The sequence below is a fragment of the Falco peregrinus genome, chromosome 15, assembly GCF_023634155.1.
Source record: "Falco peregrinus isolate bFalPer1 chromosome 15, bFalPer1.pri, whole genome shotgun sequence".
NCBI lineage: Eukaryota > Metazoa > Chordata > Aves > Falconiformes > Falconidae > Falco > Falco peregrinus.
In genome coordinates this window covers 6,718,654-6,737,607 of record NC_073735.1, presented here as the reverse complement: position 1 = coordinate 6,737,607, position 18,954 = coordinate 6,718,654, and positions in this window count along the sequence as shown.

Sequence of the window (18,954 nt, the reverse complement as noted above, 5' to 3'; positions counted from 1 at the left end):
TAAATAGCTTTTGACTCATAAATAACAACCTTCTTCACCAATGACAGAGTGATGATAGTGGACTAAATATAATTAAGGTATAATGAAAAATTAACAGGCCTAGAAATGCATTTAAAGAGACTTCAGAAGCAAAGCAAAACCCAGGCCCTTTAAATGAGGAAAAACATTCTGCATTCCCAAGCTGCCATGCTGGGCCCATGAAAAAAAAAGTGGGATGATGAAAACAAGTGAGCACATTTAACCAAGCTTAGCATTGCTTCCCTGCTGCATGCAATCAACGGTATCCATTGCTTTGATGAGGCTGTAAAGATTACATCACTTAAATCTCAGCTGCAGGATTTTATGCCAGACTTACTGAAGGGAAGCAAGCAAAGAGCACAGAGGTTTTGTGCTCGCTCTAGATTAGAAGGCATCACTTCTGGTTACTAACCGAGCGACTACAGAGATACTAACATGCTGCTAGGGGAGTTTGTAATGTGTAGCAGGAGTACGACACGTCATACATTAGCAAGTTTTATAAAAGTAAAGCAAAACGGAAGCCACAAATGCACAGAAAGCTGATTAAAACAGGCCCTACAGGACAATGGTGGAGTTCAGCTGCTCTCACTTCACTGGGGAGTCTTCTCGCCACGGAGCAGGCGAGGTCAATCAGCCTCTCGGGCCCACTGCCCTGTCTCAGTGGCGAGAGGTTCATCAGCTCCAGCCCGGAGAAGCCCAAGAGGGCAGGGGTCTGCGCATCCCTGCCCACCCGAGAGCCGGGGGTGCGGGGTACTTACGACTGTGAGCCTTCAGCAACATGCTGGCTCCCCACCCCAGCAACCCCCACTGCCCCTCTCCCCCAGCACCCCACGCACACCCATTTACACCCTCCTCCTCCTCGCTTTAGCTTCTCCCCAGCTCGGCCGAGGGGAACTGCACTTCCCGCGCCCTGGGACCGCTGCTCTCGCCCCTCCTGGGCCAGCAGGACGTGCCTGGCTCCTCCGGGGGCTGGGGGAGACGCCAGGTCCTCCCACGTGGAGCCTGTCCTGCAGAGAGGGGTGGGAGCGGGAATATCTTATGGCATGACAGATTCCTGACCATGGCCAGTCATGCTGCTTTCCAAAATAATCAGGCGCTGGGCTCGGGGCGAGCAGAGGGCAGGGACACGCAAACTCAGGGATGTCAGTATAGCCAGAGGACAGCGCATCCAGGCACTGTCCAGATCCTTTTTCCAGTGGGACATACTGCCTGTAGCACGGACAGCAGAAGACACGACCGAGGCATGCTCAGGGTCTGATTTCTCACCCACGGGCAACACCGCCACGGAGCTGGCACGCACAGATGCCCATTCAGCACAACATGCTGCACCGCTTCTTTCTGCCTATACACAGAGCAGGCTTCAGCATCACCCGAGCAACGTCGGAGCTGATACTCTGGGCTTTTAATAGCTACTCCTGCACGTGGAGGAAAATATAATCAGTAGAAGACAAGTGTCCTCGCGGAGCTCTCTGCTTCCTATCTGTACTCATCTGTGGTTTAACCACTACATAAACCCCACTCAGCTGCGTGCAGACCAGCCGCAAAGGGCTACAGACCTCACCTGGGAGAGAATCGGGTCACGACTCCAGGCTTTGTAATTGCATTAACCATTTCATAATCACCATCGTTAATTTTTACTTGATAATGCAGCCATGAAGTTGATTTTCGTTTCAAACCACGTGCAAAGGCAAGAAACCATGAAATTAATGTTAGCAAGAAAGCCAATCTTGTCTCCAAATAATAACAGCAACGCAGGAGCAAACAGCAACAAAAAAAATATCTCTGTGTAGATCTTATGAGTTGAGAGCTGTCAAACCATAAGCTGGAAAAATGTACAGGGCTACAGAGGAAAATCCAGGAGCTGAAAATATGATGGAATGAGACAGGTTACGAGTTGAGAGCTTGTCTGCCTGAAGAAATGGAGAGTCAGTGCTGGTCCAAACAAACACGCCCGTACATCACTTTCAGAATCCCTCGCTCCCTTCGGGACAGCTTTAGTCAAAATCACAAGTGACTTTGCTCAGGCGTAATTCTTCTCCTTTGCTAGAGAAAAGCAGCCAGAGTGCAAAGCTGCTGCTGTGGGTCCTTTAAAGAGACTTGCAGCATAATGGCACGAGAATGACTTCGCCCACAGCTGGGGCAACCAATGCCTGGTCTGAAGCTGATGTAAATGCGGTGTCATGGGCTGTGGTTAGTAGGTTAAAAACACACCAATGTGCCCGTGTCTGGCCTGGGTTAAACCCATTGCATGAGATCATTCACTGACACATGGAGTTGATATTAAAGAGCTGAACTGCTGCTTCTGCTTCCTTACGGGCCGTGGGCTGGGTTCGCCAGCAGGGAATAGTACAGCTAATGACACAGAATGGAAGGGTTTGACCCGAAACAAAACTGGTGAGTTTGGAAAAGGGCTGCAGAATCTCAATCCAACGAGTAGGCTGGCTAAAAGCAGAGACAGCAGGAAAAATGTTTATGCCTTTGTAGCACTGTACACCCACTTTGCACTCTGTTTTGCTATAAATGACAGTAGAAGTGCAGAACAACAGGGAATCAGCTTCTGCAATATGTATGAAGGCTGGAATCTAGATGCAAAAGTCACAGCAAATTAAGCTAGGGATGTAGATTCATGACGGGACTATCGTGGCTTGGCAATGTACCGTGCTACAGTAATTGAGTTTGTGCATGTTCCCAGTGGGTGGCAGACGCTCTAGGTTGCATTCCTTCATGATGTTTACATTAACATGCCTACCTTGCACTTGCTAGGAGTTAAGATTATGGAAAGAGTGAGTTGCTGTGGCTCAGTTAATGCGTGGTAACCCGTTTAGCCACAGAGCTACGCCTGCATGTCTGAGCCCACCTACCAAAGGAAACAGTCAGGTCTATGTGGCAGTTCTCCGGGCACCTTCTAAGAAGTGTCTGATTGCCTTTTTGATAAACAAGCTCAGTAAATTACTTTGAAGATGAAACCAGAATCATTCAAGAAGATTAAAGAGAGGGAAATCCTAGGAACTGGATCGTGATTCAGAGAGATCAGCAAAAGGGAAAATGCTAGTAAACTCTACCTTAATTAAAAAAAAGCAAAGGGAAGTTTTCCATGAAGCAGACTAATTTTGAGAGGCAATTCTTCGCCCAGCCAGTCTGACAAAGAAAGGCTGCCTGAATAAAGCGAGGCACTTGGGAACAGGCATTTACAACAAAAAGCCTTGGAGTAAAACTGTCACCCTGTGGTAACCATCACCGAAGTGGCACCAGCAGAGGGGTAGGGCACCCTCATCCACAGGGAGCTCATCCCAGCCTGTCCTTGTGCTAGAGGTGAGGGCACAGACCTCAGGAAGCATATTTACTGCCTGCCAGAGGAGGAGCTGACTTTACGCACACGTGTACATGCAGAAGCATGCTGGACAGGTTAATTCACGAGCAGAAAAGACATTTTTGCAACGAGACTCATCCTCCAGCTGTCTTTTTACCCTAACTATGTGTTCCCCAAAAGTCTGAAATCCACGCTTGTGTTTTAGGCATAATGAAGTGGATTTGCGATTTCCACCTCTGCCTACAAACCCAGCCAAGCCAAGGGCCAGAAGGCAGATGGCCCCGTGCGTGCACAGCACCCAGGTAGTGCAGCCCACACCCCAGCCTGGCGAGCAGTGCTTCCAAGGCTTTTGTTTGTTTTTCTTTGGAATCTGTGTAGAAAACATTTTAGTGTTTGTTTAGCTTTTAGAAGCTATTTGTTTAGCTTTCAGAAGATTAATAGTGGAAGAAACTGACTAAGCAAAACCAAACAAAGCAAAACCCAGTCCCTCTGGTTACTTAGAACTTTTGGAGAAATCTCTCCTCTTCTGATCATCCCTTAAAGCAGAAAGTCTTCAAGTAAACTCTGATCGGGAAGTTTGCACCTTCCAAGGAGTTAGTGCCGGGGACAGCCCTGCCTGAACCCCAGACCTTTCTGCGGGCAGCAGCCTCCGCTCCCTGCCTGGCAGAGGCAGTAAGGAAAGAGAAAAAACACAGAGAAAAAAAGGGACCTTGAGTCCTAAATGAAGGGATGGAGAATTTATCTCCTACCGACAGCATAGGCACAGTCCCACCCCGAGAGTTCAGGCCAGGGAATCCCCCAGGAGACCCGAGAGCCCAGCCTGGCTGTGTGCGGGATGGGCTGCGCACGCTGAGGAACGGCAAAATGAACATGTCAACGCGCCTCACTGGGGGGCCAGCACGTCTTAGATGTGACTGACGATCAATGAACACAAAGCGCACGTGACTTCTGCCACCAGGAACAGGAGAATGCATGCATTCTTCACAGCATGCAGGGAAGAGCAGACCCAGCCTCCTAGGCATGTAGTCTGAAATGCCTGTAACCTCGTCTGATCCACTTGCCTGAGCTCCCTGCGTGCTCCACACTCTCTGCACATCACCCAGCACCTTCCAGACCCTCCTGCTCCTGACCTAATCCGCTAATCCTCTCCAAAACCTGCCTTGACCCACTGCAGCACTTTTCCCCACACACAGTTTTAAACCTTTTAATCTCTGCTGAAAACCAAAGATGTGGATCTTTCAGCACTGAGCACGTGAAGAGGAGATTAACTGAAAGATATGCCATAAAAACACTTGTTTGGGAATCATTTGCCTTCGCAAATCCTCTGTCAGCCTTAGGACCAAAAAAAACCCCCAAAAAACCAAACCAGTAAAATTTGAGTAGAAAAGCCAAAGCTATCTAAAGAAGCAGATTTCTTCCTAAAATCAGATGCAGCTCCCATTCCCAAGGAACTAATCCTTGCTGCTTAGCCCATGCTGCCCGCATCGGGCGCACAGTTCACTCGCCACCAAGGTTTAAGCAGCAAACCTGGCAATGTGAAGCCTCTGTTTTGTTTGCTCGGTTTAAGGCTGTATTTTCTCCCAGCCTAGATCAACACTGAAAAGTGGCAATTTATCAGTCGTGCCGAGCTGCCACGGCCCATGAAACCCAACTGGAGCTGAAAGAATTAATTATTGCAATTACCCTGGTCGATGTTGATGGGCTGTGAGAGTGCACGCACACCCACCCACAGGACGGGCGCAGAGTAGGACTGTGGAAACTGGCACCCACAGCAACGCACGGTAGGAAGCGTCAGTCACTGTCACTTCTGGGTGCTCAGAGCAAGCATCTGGCAGTGAATGCCAGCGCTGCGAGAGGGGGTGCAGCAGGAGTGTCGGGGGCTCCGCCAGTCGTGGCTGTGTCTCATTGCTGTGGTGATCATCCCCCAGACAGTAGAGCGGGGTGGACGTCAGGTGACAGCACGGTATGAAGGGGCCAGAACTGTTTCTCCCTACGATCCTACGATGTGGTTCAGAGGAATCGGGGGTGGCATTAGTTACTGCCTGTCCACATCACAGCCTCGCTGTGTTCCCGTCTCCAGACTGTCCGCCTCTCCGCCGGGAGTTGCAACCAGCCTTATCCACATGCACCAAAACTCAGCAGAATACAGACGTCTTCAAAACCAACAGCTTATGGAAAGATCTGGGTGGTGACTAAGTATATTTATCAGTGACTAATTATGATGTACGCATATTGCTACTGCTCTGTTGTGAACATAACCGCTGCGGTGACAGTCCAGAAACTTGGTGGTCACTTGCAAACGCTGGTAGAGCTGTTGACCCATGTAAAAGAAGCATCTCTGACTTCAGCTGTGAAGAGCCTCCCTCCTGCCCTAAAGCAGGGTCATCGCAGTAAGGAGCTATTTCAGAGGAAAAGGCAACTGAAATTCCGGCTCTTTGTCCTTAATGCATTGTCCTTCTGTGTCAGGCTAGAAATTCTTCAAAGAGAAGGATTATATACCTCAAAGCAAGAACATGCAGCCATCACCTCAGATCCTGCAGACCTCACGGGTGCCTGAAGATAAACTTGGCTGCACTCTCGAGACCTCCTCTGGCCAGAAAGAGCTGAAGAATGCAAAAGAGAGGATGTCTGAGAAATTTGCCTGGCAGACCCTGCTTGAGCTGGGCATTGGCGACTTTGGAAATGTTTTGAAGGTCTAACTGGAGCCTTTGGGTTTAGTATAGAAAATCTGGGTGGCTTGCTGTTAAACGAGCTGCTCTTACAGCCCCTACTAACTTCAAGATGCTTGGCTGAGCCAGCTGGACCACAGCAGATGCAATGTATTTTCCATGTGAATCCCACTGTACCCCTGGCGTGCTGGGACCCGTATGTACCCCGTGCATGCTGGGCACGAGCCAAGAGATGCGCTAACGTACCGTGTCCCTTCCTCCCTCGCTGTGCTGCCACGCTCTCCGCGTGCCATCGAGGGCAGGCAGCAGGAAGCACCACAGGGCTGCTCAAGGCAAACTCAACGCGTGCCATGCTGAGCAGCTACGGCACGTGGCAGGCTCCCCAGGGCAGCGAGGGGGCACGTGCTGCCTTTATTTGGTGAACTGATCGTGCTGGGTAAAAAGGCCGAATGCAGTCGTACTGAGCTGGGGAGGGAACGTCAACCCCTGTTAGCATGCACAGCCGTTCACTTTAAATGAATAAAAGCTCCCCTGCTCAACGCAAAGGCTGAAGGGGGCTTCCTCCGTTGCTACTGTACGGGTATGTTTATTATATCCAAGCAAATAAGCTTCTGAAATGTCCATTTAACCCAGTCCTTCCACAATATGAAGTGCTTTGACATCCTGAACATCTCGTTAACACGACAGTGACCTTGAAAACCCCTCTTTTCCAAGAACCTCCACAGATTTTGGATGAGTTCTACTTTTTCTCTTTTCTTCATCTCTTTGGTTATTTGGCAGTTGTTTCCCCCCCAGTTACTTTTTAAAAATGTCACAGTGGGTTCTTGTCCTGTGACAATTTCCAGCATTCTCTGGGAGTCCCTAGGGATGAGTCATAAGCAGAACACAACTGTGTTCAGTCAAAAGGAGCAACACATAGGCCAGCAAACAGACCTACTCAGCTCTCCTGGGAGAAGTTGTGCTGGCTGATAGACAACAAATAATGTCTTCAAAATAAAGGCAGGTCGGTATCAGCAAAACCTTTTGGCAGACTGGAGTCTTTTCCAAAGTAACAAATTAATTCCCTGAACTCCTTATAGTTATTTTTCACCCCCATCCTGCTTGGAGCAGACAAAGAACTTTGTCCAAAGAATAGCAATAAAATCTTCATGGTGATACAAAGCCTTAACAAGAAATAAGCCTGTGCTGAAGAGCAGTAGAAGTGCTGTGCAAGGACCCAGACGTGCCCCTAACGTGAATTCTGTCAGAGCCAAGTTCCATCAGCATCCACGATTCTCTTTTCCTAAAGCAAAGGCACTGGACCACAGGACTGCCAGCAGCAAACAGAGCTCGTTTTACCCCTTACTGCAGCTAATTACTGTCCCTCTTTATTGTTGACCCTGGACTAATCTTCCTCTCTATAATCACTCCAGATGGAGATAGAATCTTTAATGTGATATTTTCTAACTAGCAAGGTTGTTTGGGTTTTGGTTTGTTTTTTTTTTTTGTTTTGTTTTGTTTTTTTTCTTCTTTTAATTGAGAAGCACAGTTGCCACATCTCTAGGATGGAGAGTTAAGCCGTGCTCTGGGGGGGCTGGCTGAGCTTTCTGTCCATTGGATGATTTTGATCTTTTACCTTCTTGATTTTTCATTTTTAAAACCAGATTTTTTTTTTTAAACAGTAATGGAGCACTTACTCATTAAATAAATGGTAGTTTATTATAGCTGCATGTTAGTTATGTGATTCACAAATTGCCTCTGTTAACTGAATTATACTCAGGCAACTCAATATATCAGAAAGGGGTATTTGTATCCTAGAGAGCAAAAAAGCTTGAGGATATTTACTCCAGGAGTTCACACGTGTCCCCCTTAATAACTGGCATTAGACAGAAAGGAGTTGTAATAAATCCAGAGTTCAGCTCTTCACACTGATCCACTGTGGAAACTGGTTAACTTAAGCTAAGCATAAGTACAGTTTAATTCATTAAGTGGTTGCACATGGGCAGGTTTGGGACCCAAACCCCCAGTCCGGTAACCCGTACCCGTCAATTCCAGCCCTAGTGGGAAAATTTGAGACTCACTTAAAGAAAAGCTACTGCACCACGACCTCGCAAAAGCAGAGCAATTTGTTACACACATCAGTACTTAGTGACTCATAAAAGCATCAGCAGTTTCTCCTGCTACCAAACAGAGCGCAGCTTTTCAACACCGATACAATGAGCAACTGCCTCTCTACAACCATTATGTGATTAATTCTGTTCTCCTAGGATTTTATTCTATTTGTAAATCAAGTTTGCAAGAGACTGTGGCCCGTGATCCAAGACTCGGTAACATAAAGATGATGTTTGATGTACTTTAGTTTGGACTGACTGACTTTTAGGTGCAATCGTTTACATCCTCATTTAAACTACAGCAAAGAAGATATACATTAAACTCTAGGTAACTTTTTTTTTTTAAAAACACCTATAACAATAGTGCAGTAGAATGAATTGCCCTTGGAAGCGATGTCTATAACTGATAGTTTTCAAGGACAAGCTAGAGGAATGTGTTTCAGGATGGTTTTATGTGGAGGACAGGATGCCATCCCCAGGGTTCCTTCCAGCTGTATTCAGAACACTGCTCTTCTAGCACCAACCGTAACCAGGAAAAGAGCGATTTTCTTTGAGTAAAGACATTGTCCTTAATTTCTTCTGGGTTTGAGCCAACCACCCCGTCGGGACAGCAGCACTCTGAAGGAGAGAGAATTGTTACGGACTGAGTCCGTAGGAGGAGGTTTGTATGGGATGGCCAAGTCTGCTTCTTCCAGGTTTTCATCCTGCTTACTCCGAAGGCAGAACAAGACACATGTCCAAGCTGAGGGACATGAGTCCTCTTTCTCCAAAACCCTAACATTAAATCAGATGTGTGTGGGTTTTGGTTTTTTTTTGTTTTGTTGTTGTTGGTTTCCCCGCCATCCCCTTTTCCTTTCCTTCCCTTTAGCAAGTGTGTTTTAGGCCAGAATTTGGCACGGACACCACACAGGGTTTGCTGGGCCAGGAGAGGCTGCAACCCAGACATGAGAGAAAGCATTCACAAGGTTTTGCTAAACACAGTGGATGATCCGCAGCACTCGGCACCGAAGCAGCGCTGCAATCGCATCAGCCTTTCGGATTCAGGTCAAGAGAGACAATGTCTTCCTCTCAGTTTAATACTCCCAGCTACTCCAGCCATTAACTCCGCTTCTCTCACCCGTCTTCTCAGCGCTCATCCTGGCCCTCATCTATACTGCGCCAGGTGGCAGCTGCATCCTCTCACTACGTACCCAACCATGAGAGCAGTAACCAGGTTGGGCGATCACATCTAACCGCTCGCCGGTCGGGTTTATTGGCGAACGCGGTGACCTGGTTGTAGAAAGGGCACAGATGCTTGCCTGGCTTCATCCACACGAGGCAGCTCTGGGACTAGGCAGGCTTTCTCACGGCATCGCTGATGGGAGTGGTCCTCTGGCCTTCCAGCATTTCTGGGATTTTATCCCAGCTCCACTCAGAGGTGCAAAAGCAGCAGTTTCCTTTCGATGAGGAAGGCTAGGCCTGGGGGCTTCCCTTGCGCAGGGTCCTTGCCCTGCACGTGGCGAACGTCCCAAGCACGGCTCCATCACCTGCTGAGCACCCTGGGCACGAGGCAGCTGCTGCTGGGAAGCAGCTTTGTGGTGCTGAACTTCTGGGGTAGCCTGTGTTACTTATTCTGGTAGGGATATAAATCTCCTCCTGCGTAGCAAAGACTTTTCCCGAGGCCAGAGAGAGTGTGAGGAGCAGAGGGCTGACTTGCCAAAGTGACAGTCTGAACCGTGGTACCCCCCTGCCAGCCTGCCCCCGTGCTCTTGAGCTCAGGCCTCCCTGGGGCTGTAACAACGCAAAGTGTTACCAAGCTTTAAAAACAATCATTGTTGGTTTGTGTGGTTGGTTTGTGGTATTTTTTCTCTCCCCTTCCCCCGCCCCAAAATAAGAGAAGGACCAGTAGCAAATTGCAGGAGAGAAGGGTTTCATGCTGTGCTCTAATCCAGATTAAAGGGAAGTAGCAGCTGATGAAAGGATCAAAAGACGTTCAGCTTGCTGGGAGTGAAATGCCTGGTAGGAGCAAACAGCGAGCACTCCTCAACACCCAGTCAGGCACCTTTCTCCATTACTAATGGAAGTTAGTGCACACCTGCATGCGATGATAGAACTGAGTCGAGAGCTGCTTTTTGAAATTATATCAAAGCAAGAGGATGAAAATACTCCTAAAGCTGGGGAGTAGCATAGGTTAGTGCTGTATAGTCTGGGAAGAGCAGCCAGATGAGGATTAATTATGTCAGGCCATGAGGAGTCTGTGAAGGGAGTAAGGCATGTCTTACACCGATGCCTGATCCAATACAGATCCTACAGTCGCCTCCTTATAATGAAAAGAAACACACAGAATTCACTATTTCTTCTTACATTAAAACCACCCCCTCCTACATTCACATCATCACTGTCAGATACATCTTGATTCTCCATACCTAAGGGGCCATGGAAAAGACACAAGCATTCCTGCTAAAAACAGACTTCCCCCCCCCACCCCCCCCCCACCCCCAGATGTATTTATTCAGATCTATTTGCCTCCAAAATGTGGGATTAATTGTAATTGAATTGCCTTTCTAGATAATTCCAGTACTGCCAAACAAAGGAACTGTATTCCCTGGGAAGCAGGAGCTCTCCCCCCTGCAGAGTTCCCACTGCTGAGAGGCAGCCACGCGGAGAAGCCAGCGTTGGAAACACCCGGAGGAAAGTAGTGACTCCCAAAGCAAAACGGTAGAACTGCCTGGAGAGCTGGGAGCTATGTGATCTGAAGCTGTCCAGGCAGGAGCACAAGGCATCACCACACACACGCACAATCTTTGAAGATCCATTTATGCAGTGAAGCAATTTGGAGACAGCAGGGGATGTAGAAGTCAAGGTTCAGACAAATTCAGATCAGCTCAAAGATCTGACGTCTTACACCAGGGTGGAGGCAGGACAGTAATTAAGGACCCTAAGTTTCAATGAAGGTAATTTCTAAAAAGCGAGAGCAACAGATGCAACAGAAAAGCAAAGCAGTGGGCATTTGCTACCAGACACTGGGATCCCAAGCAGGAGGTGCAGTTGAATGATGCTGTGCTGTGACCGTACGATCTCATGACCAGATTCACAGCAACAGAAGAGATCGTTCAGCAAGCGAGGCGTGGCTGGGCACGCAGGTAGTGCCAGGATGGATTCGTGCAGATTCACACCTCCTTCACATAAGCAGTTTCTCCTCTCCACAGGAGGAATTGATCTCCCTCCTCCCGTGTGTTTGCTGTGCTGTCCCTTTAGACCCCAGCTCCCTCAGGACCAGAAGCAGAGCTGGCACCCAGCATGGTTCAGCACCCAGCACTACGGGACGCCAGCATCTGCTCTCCACCACGGGGGCTGATCCTGCACAAGCATCAGTAACAAAACCAGCGAGAGAAATTCCAAAGGTCAGCAGAAGATGTCTGCTGCAGCGAGATCCACTGGAAATTTTTTTTTTTCCCCAGAAACACCGTGTTTCTCTGCTTTCAGGACTGTCCTTTTTCTTTTAGTGCTGTTTCCCAAAGAGCCATTCTGAGCTGTGTATGAGGAGGGATGAGCTGCAGAACTGCTGGGGAATCAGAAGTCACGTACCTGTGAGCGATGGCAGTCCTCAGTCTAGAGAACAACCCCCGATGCGATTTTTTCCCCTGGTTTTGGAGAGGGGACGAGACAATAGCAATGACTTCCCAGTCCTTCCCTCTAACCCTGCTCCTAGGAGGATCATGAGGCTGCCTCTCAGCGCATGCTAGTCATGAATTAAAACTAACCCTCCCCAAGCCAGGTACTTTCTACAGCTCTCTTCTGGAAGAAATTCCAATATTCAAGGGTGCAGAATCAGTGAAAGGCAAGCGTGTTCTGGACATCCCTTTCACAGAGGATATGCCACTTCCTTTTTTTCCCCCCAGACAAACCTTATGACCAGTCCTGCTGTCCCACAAGATTCACAGCTGCCCTACGACACTTGTACCAAGGAGACCTTGGGGGCCAGTTCTGGCCAGCCAGAAGAAATTGCAGTTGTGATATTTGCTTTCATTTCAGATCAGAAAAATGCCAGAGCACTGTCAATTTACACTGAATGTTTTTTTTTTTTTAATCCAATAGCATTGAAACAAAAGTGTTTGATCAAAGCAAAACATAAGTGCAGACAGGAAGATTTCATTTCAAAACATTTTACTGTAAAGAATTCCCCACAGAAGACCTAAACTTTCCACTGAAATGTCCACAAAGCATTTTGATCGTGACAAAACCATCTCTCCTGCAAACAAATTTTTTTTTGTCGGGAATTTTATTGCTCCACGCTGCACATGACAAGTCCCTGCTTGCTCAGTTTCTGTTACTTGGGCTGTAAATTTCTCAAGTGGAAAATTGTTTATAGTCAAAGCACCAAGAGAGCAGACAGCACTTCAGGAATCAGTAACAGTCCCGGCTTCCACCTGCCTGGAAGAGTGTGAGGTGCTGTAAGGCCGTTCCTTGGTTCTGGCGGTACCTTTCCTCTTAACTGAATTTATACGTGTGGTGTCTGTCGAGAACAGTGTCAGAAGCTGCACCCTGGCCATTTCCCCATGGATCTCTTGGGTCCAAGCAGTGGCAATGGGATGCAGGCAGCCGGCCCTGTGTGCCCGAAGTGCCGGGAATGGAATTAGCAGAGGACGGGGTCAGACAGAGCTCACAGGAGTTACCTTGCTGGTGTCTCCAGCCCAAGGCGAAGGGCAGTAGTAAAGCAGTGTGGAAAACACAAACCACCAGGTATCATACTGGTTGTGTATTTTTTTTAAGAGCTAGTAAAAGTTGCTGTGATGTAGTCTCCTAACCATATCCATACAAAAATATCTTCAGTGCCTCCCTGCCCCTATGTCAGCAGCAGGAGTTTCATTGATAAAAGCATATGAAATTGCCCGAGAACCCAATCAACCTCCAGAACTGATTCTCCATCATCTTCTACCATGCATAGTGCTGAGTAAATGAAAACCACCGTGAAATCAAATCAGTAACGAATTACACCAATTACACATGCGTGTCTACAACTCCACAAGATGACAGCGATACAGCCTGTCCAGCTTTAACGTGGTTCCAGTTTCGGAAGTACAAGTCACAGAAGCCCCAGGTTTTGGCTGCGTTACCTTTTCATACCATGCACAGAACTAACGTGAGCTGAGCATTGCTCTTTTACGCTGTAAGATGTTTCATTTCCAGCAGGATGTGAGCCAAGTCAGACAAGGTTTGGAAGAATAATCAATTTAAAACTGTCCCCGTGGTTCACGCTGGCTGGAGCTGCTATGCGACGTGGAGATGCTCAGAGTAGCTCTCCCGAGCCATCCCATCAGGGGGCACGGAGTAAACACGCTGTAGAATTCCCTGACATGAAATGCCTGTTACAGAGGGAAGCTGCCCAGGGTTGTGTTTCACAGACAAATACAAGGAAGCATTTAGCAAACCCTCTGTTCGTTTGCCCGTGGACTTTGCGTGCAGGTTCACTGTGTAAGCCAGGGCTGTCAGCAGCAGGCGCAGAGTGTCTCCCTTCCCTTTCCCAGATTTCACCCGAACAAGAAGGTTGTGGCACTGCTAGTAGAGCCCTGGATTCAAATGCTGCTATGCATTAAGCTGCTTGAAATTTGTCCTTAGATACAGAGGAAAAAAAAAAAAAAAAAAAAAAAAGAAAAAGAAAAAAAAAAAAAAAAAAGAGTCTTAAGTTTAAGAGTGCTGAGAACCCACTGCTGAAGGTGCTGCACAACTGCCCCCGAACACGGGCACGTGAGGACCATCAGTGTGTGCGGCTGCTTTTTCTCCTGCGCTTGGGGTACTGCAGGAGTGCTCAGAGCTATCCCCCTGGCTCAAGGCCACAGGCAGCCCCTCAGCCCACTCAGGGTCAGGCACACATGGCTAAGGACAAAAATCAACCTCTTGTGCTGGAGCAGCACTCGCCTTCCCGAGCAAGGTCGGTGGCAAAGTGAGGAACGTGGCTCTGCTCGCCCAAGCAACCTTGGGTACCTCACAGACGTGATTTTTGTGTCACACATAAGGGTCAACAGTTTTGGTCTTTTGGAGAGCCTGAACAGAGCACTCGAGAAACGAGCTGTTCAGAAGATTTATGTCCTGTCACCGCTCCCTTCCAAAGGCACTGCTGACGTGCTGCCTTGGCTGTCAGCGTTGGCAGGTCTCCATTAGGAACACGATATAATCATCAGTATGTTTATCAGCAGGGACAAAAGACTAAAATGTATCTGAACAAGGGGAAAAAGGGGGGGATGGAGACCTACGATTAGTTTTAGAAATAAGCTGCAAATCGCACAGTCACAAAGCGGAGGCTGGAATGCGGTTTTTCAGAGTTTGTAAAGACTCATTTAATTTCTATAGAAACTGAGCAGCAAACAGGTAATTTTCTCTGCAAATTGCTTCTATCACCTCTGTAATGCTCTGCAAGAGGAATGTTATTTCCCTTGTGTCTTCTTAATCCCCTGTTATTTTCATTATAAATTTAATTAAGCTTTTCTAGGGAACATTCTATGACATACGAGCTGAGTTTTGTTTTTCTGTCAGGAAGGAGCTGCTGAATTATGTGGTAATCTGATTTCTTTTTTCCCCCGTGTAAATATTTCAAATAATATTAAGCAGTGGAGACATTCGCTTCCCCCAGATGAAGCAGTATGGCTAAAGTTAAGAGAAAGAGCTGTACCGAGTGCCTGACGCCTGCCCCCCGCCCGCGGACAATGCCTGCAGCTGCCCTTCTGCAGAGCATCTCCAGAGCAGATTTTTTTTTCTGTGCAAATCAGGTAAACGCAGGCAGGCCTAGGACCACAGCTCCAGATGCCGCAGCTCACACAGCAGCAGCGGATCCAGAGGAATACCCTACTCTGGTGCAAAACTGGCATTTAAGGATCCTCCCCAGATCAGTGCACAGCTGAACACCCCTCCCTTGCCATCACTTTTTCTTTCTGTACTGGCCCTCATAGCGAGATGTTATTATTCCAGGGAGGGCTCTTCCCAGGGTCCTCTCTTTTACTGGGGCCCAGTTCCCAGGCAACACAGGCTGTATTATCCATGTTCCAACAGGACGACACTTGACTGGGACACTTACTGGGTTGGTCCTCTCCTTGCAGATTAAGAAGTTTTATCCCAGGCTGATTCCCTGTTTCTAACATCCTGCTCATTTCATACAGTTAGCTGACACTACCAGATTAAATTTATCTAATCACGTGATTACCACTGTCACAAATTATGTCTGAATAGAGATGTTATTAAAACTATTATTATATTACGTTACCATGTGGTGGTCCTCAAGGCAGGTTCTAGGCTGTCCTGGCTGACAACCAAACCCATGTTCCCTCCCTCCCTGCTTTTCCTTTTTAATGAAGTGCCAGTTGCAAACATCTGCCTTCGCTCCTGTCCGACACGCAGCTGCTGGGGGCACCAATACAGTGAAGCCAGAAGTTTTGCAAAAGCTCAGATTCCTGAAGACCCATACACCCTGCCTGCTGTATTGCAGCTGCAAGATTGTCAGAGCTGGACATAAACATCGAGAATAAAACCCAAAGCACCCTTAGCGATTAATGAAGTCTTTAACCTGTTGTTGTTCAGCATTTATGAGGATTCTGGTATCCTAAACCTTTCAACTTTGATTCCCAGGAAGAGGGGGAAGGAAGGAAAGTTCACATGACATTGGCTGACCTCAAGGTTGAATATGTAAAAAACATATCGATATTAAAAATAATAATATATATATAAAATAAGAAGTCCTTCATTTTTCATATCACATTAGCATGTTCTGCAGCTGCTTTTCTACTATTCCCCTTTCCTCTCACAGATGCCATCACATGCAGGATTGCAGAGACGTGCATCTGTGTGGATGAGGCACGGGGCAGTGAACTGTGCTGCTCTGAATTCTCACATCTCTGCACCTTGGTGAAAGCAACAATTGTGACCAACCCAGAGAAGCTGGGAAATGCACTGTGCACAGCAGGAGGAGTCGGTCCTCCATGTCCCACCTCCATCCCTCCCCCCGCCTGCCCCCATCTGCTATCTGGAGATTAAATGGAGTAAAATGAACACCAGAGGTTCCCATCACAAGCCTGACCCCTTGAGAGCACACAATTAAAAACCAACCAAACAAAACATTCCCACCCACAAAACAGAACCCTCAAAACAACCAAACAAAAAGCCCCAACCAAAAAAACCAACAACAAAAAGCACCCCAAACTCCTCCCTGGACTGACTTCAGTTACCACTGAGGTTTTGGGTTATTTGGGCTGTTGGAATTTATTATTTTTTTTCCTCCCCCCTTTTTAAAGGCATTACTAGTGCAGGGGGACCAGTGCTCCTGCTGCCATTCACATCCATCATCCTGCAGAATTTCAAGCATCGCTGCTAAGAAAAACAGCTACAAAGTGATATTGGAGTAAAAACGTCACACCAAGGGAGAGCTGCCTGTCTGCGCCTCGTACTTCTTTAATGTTACGCCTCTGACAGCTTAAAAAACAGCTAAACAGCTTAGGTCTCAGCGAGAGATTTCCAGGGTGCTCGAACATGACAAGTATGACATTTTAATTAGAGGCAAAGCTGCTGATTTGCTACGAACACCCTTCTGAGGCTGAGCAAGAGGAACGCTGTGGCACGTGGCGGCAGCGGTGGCCGTACGGGTCTGAGCCCTGCTCTTCCTACCGGAGCCCCTGGCACTTCTGCGGGCAGCACTACTGGTGTTACTGGGGCCTTTATCCCCCAGGGTCCCCAGTTTTCTGGCCTTAAGAGAAAGGATGCTGGCTGGGCAACCCTGGCACGGACCGGGGCGCTTTGGAGACAGCACGCTAAGGAAAAACGCCATTGCATCACAATACTCCTGTCAAATAAAGTTAGGGCACCTCACCAGAGCGTCTGAATGGGAAGTGTTGGAGGACACTCTTACGGGAGCAAAATTTAATTATTTCCATTGCAAGTGTTATGACGAAGGAACCCTGCCCCCAGGGTGGGGGTGGGGGTGCTAGCTAGACAGCCATTCACCGTTTGGCCAGTGTTGATGCCATGTAATGCAGTTTGCCTTCAGCACGCCACAGAACCCAAGAAGGTAACTACAGCATCAGCAAGAAGCCTGCAAAGGTACGGTCTTTTTCACTCTGCTGTGATACAAAACCATCAGAAATAGAAGATATTAGCCACAGTCCTGCTATCTGCATGATATCCATAATAAAATCACCTGGAATGTCAAGCTCATAACAAGGCACTGAGAAGCACAGAGAGCAAACAGAGCAAGAGCTGTATAATTTCAGAGCTCAATAATTGTGACTAGTTCCAGTGCATTAAATTGCAGGCTTTCCTTGATTAACGAGACACGGGTAACCCCACCCAGGCACCTCTGTGTGCGAGAGGTCCATCGCAGGAGGGTGGCATCCTGAGAGCCACTTGGGACCCTGGCATTTACTCTCCGATTTGCTGCCTTGTTTCAATCCCCCAGGCACTGACTTAATACAAAAGATGTCATTACCCTTCCTCCCTTCCACTTCAGCTGATGAGTAAGAAAAAAGCACCAGCAGCAGAGCAGCCTCTTCCAAAACCCTGCCTGTGTCCACGCCCTGGTCTGAAGGCAGGGCACATTTAGCAGCCAGCACCGGGAAAGAGCTCCGGATTTCGGAGCTAGGCTTCAAAGCGGAACAGATGGCTCCAGCTCTTTGGCAGGGAAATACTATAACGGCTAAAAAAAAGACTGCGGACTGTATTGAGCAAGTGACGTCCCCCATCAGCTGAAGAGCAATTCTGCAGATACTCGCGCTGTGCATAGAGCTCCACTCTTACAGAAAGTAAACATCATCCAAGAACAGGAACTAAGCTGGGAGTTGTCTGAAATAAGCCAGGTTACACGTATGCAATCTTTACGTGATGCAAGGTGCCCCTTGGGGCGGTACAACTGGGGAGGGGGAGGAAGAAAAGTAAGGAGATATTAGCACAGGTGATGGAAACTTCGCTCCATATTGTATGGTGGGTACAAGCTACACAGCTCCTTTGCCTTATATATTTATTATATATTATAGCAGCCTTCAATCCCGCTCTGTACAGCCCCTTTCCTTCCTTTGAAAACCTGCATCATAAGCTGACGCTGGAAGGTGAACAGCATGAGCAGGTAGGCAAATGCTATTTCCATTCTCGAGGAATTTCTGTATGCCTCGTTTGGTTTTGTTGCAAACGAAGGTACCTTTTTAAGCTCCCTGCGAAATAAAACCTCACCAGCATTTCAATTCATAAGCTGCAGAGCTCCTTGCTCCAGCAACTGCAAATGCTACAAATGAATTGCTTTAATACAACCTGTTTTTAAATATCTGAAGGTTTTGCTTTGGTGTCAAAGGATGATGAAGACCAGAGTTCAAATATATTACACATTAATATTCTAAGTTAATGTAAAAATTAAAATTAAATAGAGGTTGGGCTTTTAAACCTTCTCGAGATCTGGAAGTTTTCAGGCAGCACTTCATGAATCATTTTGACTTTTCCCATAAGTAACATCATCCATTTCCCCACAGAAAACATGTCAATTGAAAACAACATCAACTATATCCCTTGATAATGTAATGAAGGTAGTTCCATGTACACAGCCAGAAGAAAACCTTTGCGGCATACCGACAATCTGAAACGCTTCTGTCAGGATCTGACAGCAGATAATTGCAAAACCGTATTGCACGGACACGCATCGCATTCCCACGGGGAAGGCAGGGTAGTGGACCCCCTTCAAGCAGAAGGCAAGCCTGGAAGCCAAAGACTTCTGTGCCCTGCAAGAGGTGGGAAGCAAACCAGGCATCTCCCCACCTTCGTGGTTGAGGAGCACACCTTCCTCCCGCACTGCTGTCCTCCGGTGGCGGCTGATCCCGTCGTCTCTCCCACGGAAAAGCAGCCTGTAGCCTGCCCTCCCCCT